The sequence below is a fragment of the Dama dama genome, chromosome 9 (assembly GCF_033118175.1).
Source record: "Dama dama isolate Ldn47 chromosome 9, ASM3311817v1, whole genome shotgun sequence".
NCBI classification, from domain to species: Eukaryota; Metazoa; Chordata; class Mammalia; order Artiodactyla; family Cervidae; genus Dama; species Dama dama.
Window position 1 is genome coordinate 6,380,172 of NC_083689.1, and position 3,002 is coordinate 6,383,173.

Here is a 3,002-nt window from a genome sequence, read left to right on the forward strand (position 1 = left end):
CACTTTAGACAATAACCACTCCACTTCAACCAGACTCCACAGAAAAAAATGGTGGTCCCACCCGTTTGTGTCAGCAAAGGCTGTGAGGAGTGTCGTGTGTATGCTGTCACCCCAGCTGTGCCCAACTCTTTGCGACCCTATGGCCTATAGTCCTGTGTCCACGAGACTCCCGAGGCCTGAATACTGGAGTGGGTCTCCACGCCCTTCTCCAGAGGGTCTAGACTTCTGTGATTGCCATGCTATAAAGAGGTAGCTCAATTGATGCCCCCATTAGTAGGGTGCTGGCAGAGGAACCAAGTGAGGAACCAAGACTTCTCTACTTGTTGGGTGAGGAACAAAACATCGCCAACTATGAATATGCTTGAAACAAATGAAAAAAATAGGATGTCTCAGCAAAGAAATAGAAGATATGAAGAACTTTGAAAAATTTTATACCTAAAATATTTTATACCTAAAATATTTTATACCTAAATGCACAGTAACAACAACAAAAACCTCAAAAAATGGCCTAAGAGCAGGATGGAGAGGATAGGGGAAAGAATCAATTAAATCAGTTCACTTAAAGATAGAATGATATGGTGCTTGCTTTAGCAACATATATACTAAAATTGGAATGATACAGGGAAGATTAGTACAGCCCATGCACAAGGATGATGTGCAAATTTGAGAAGTGTTCCGTATTTAAAAAAAAAGGAAGAAATATATTATCCAATTGAAATAACGGTGAGAAAATAAAGTGGTGGAAAAAAAAATAGGACTTCAGAGACCTGTGGGACTCTAACAGAGATCTAAAACTTATGCCATCAGAGTTCCAGGAAAGGAGAAGGCATGGGACTGAAAAATATTTGAAGAAATAATGGCTGAAAGATTCTTAAATTTGGCAAACAACAACAACAACAAACAAAACCAAAACACCTGAATGTACAATAAGAAATGGATTGAACTCAAAGGTAAACCTGAAGAAATCCAGGTCAATACACATCAGAGTCAAATATCTAAAAGCTAAAGACAAATTAAAAAAAACTTTGAAAGTAGCTAAAGAGAAAATGTGGGGGAACCTTCGGGGAAAAACAGTTAAAATTATAGCAAATTTCTCACCAGAAACCATGGAGACTAGAAGGAAGTGATACAGTATTGTTTCAAGTACTGAAAAAAATGACTGTCAACCAAGAATTGTGTCAAGCCCATGAAAATATGTTTTAGGAATGAAGGGAAAATCAAGATATTCACAGTTGAAGGAAAACTAAGAGAATTTGTTGCCAGCAGATCTACCATAAAAGAATGGCTAAGGTAGTTCCTCAAACAGAAAGGAAATAACAGAAGAGGAATCTTGGAACATCAGAAAAGAACAATGTAGATAAATACAGAAAAGAACAAAAATGTAGATAAATACAATAGACTTTCCTTCTTGAGTTTTCCAAATTATTTTTGATGATTGAAGTAAAAATTATGACACTGTCTAATGTGGGGCTCAGTGTTTATAGAGGTAATATTGAAGACAACTATAAACAGTGTAAGGTAAACGGACTTTAAAGGAGGTAAGTGTTCTTCCCTTGACTCAAACTGGTAACGAGGCAACAACATTCAGTTCAGTTCAGTTCAGTCCTGTCCAACTCTTTGCGACCCCATGAACTGCAGCACATCAGGCTTCCCTGTCCACCACAAACTCCTGGAGCTTACTCAACTCATGTCCATCACGTAGGTGATGCCACCCAACCATCTCATCCTCTGTTGTCCTCTTCTCCTCCTGCCTTCAATCTTTCCCAGCATCAGGGTCTTTACCAATGAGTCAGTTCTTTGCATCAGGTGGCCAAAGTATTGGAGTTTCAGTTTCAGCATCAGTCCTTCCAATGAATATTCAGGATTGATTTCCTTTAGGATTGACTGGTTGGATCTCCTTGGAGTCCAAGAGACTCTCAAGAGTCTTTTCCAACACCACAGTTCAAACATCAGTTCTTTGGCTCTCAGCTTTCTTTATAGTCCAACTATGACATCCATACAAAACTACTGGGAAAAACCATAGCTTTGACTAGATGGACCTTTGTCGGCAAAGAAACGTCTCTGCTTTTTAATATGCTGTCTAGGTTGGTCATAGCCTTTCTTCCAAGGAGCAAGTGATTTTTAATTTCACAGCTGCAGTCAACATCTGCAGTGATTTTGGAGCTCCCCAAAATAAAGTCTGTCACTGTTTCCATTGTTTCCCCATCTATTAGCCATGAAATGATGGGACCAGATGCCATGATCTTAGTTTTCTGAATGTTGAGTTTTTTTTTTTTTTTGAATGTTGAGTTTTAAGCCAACTTTTTCACTCTCCTCTTTCACTTTCATCAAGAGGCTCTTTAATTCTTCTTTGCTTTCTGCTATAAGGGTGGTGTCATCTGCATCTCTGAGGTCACTGATATTTCTCCTGGCAATCTTGAGTCCAGCTTGTGTTTCATCCAGCCTGTCATTTCACATGATGAACTCTGTGTATAAGATAAATAAGCAGGGTGACAATATACAGCCTTGATGTACTCCTTTCTTGATTTGGAACCAGTCTGTTTTTCCAAGTCTAGTTCTAACTGTTGCTTCTTGACCTGTATACAGATTTATCAGGAAGCAGGTACGGTGGTCTGGTATTCCCATCTCTTTGTGAATTCCCACAGCTTGTTGTGATCCACACAGTCAAAGGCTTTGGCATAGTCAATAAAGCAGAAATAGATGTTTTTCTGGAACTCTCTTGTTTTTTTGATGATCCAATGGATGTTGACAATTCGATCTCTGGTTCCTCTGCCTTTTCTAAATCCATCTTGAACATCTGGAAGTTCATGGTTCATGTATTGCTGAAGCCTGGCTTGGAGAATATTGAGCATTATTTTGCTAGCATGTGAGATGAGTGCAGCTGTGCGGTAGTTTGAACATTCTTTGGCATTGCCTTTCTTAGGAATTGAAATGAAAACTGACCTTTTCCAGCCCTGTGGCCACTGCTGAGTTTTCCAAATTTGCTGGCATATTGAGTGCAG

At 39.2% G+C, this 3,002-nt stretch overlaps 1 non-coding gene across 1 annotated transcript; it reads left to right on the forward strand.

Moving 5' to 3' along the window:
- Positions 1–582: 582 nt before the first annotated feature.
- On the forward strand, positions 583–685 carry LOC133062985 (U6 spliceosomal RNA). The gene has a single exon (XR_009694303.1). It is a non-coding gene; the product is annotated as a U6 spliceosomal RNA (small nuclear RNA).
- Positions 686–3,002: the final 2,317 nt, after the last annotated feature.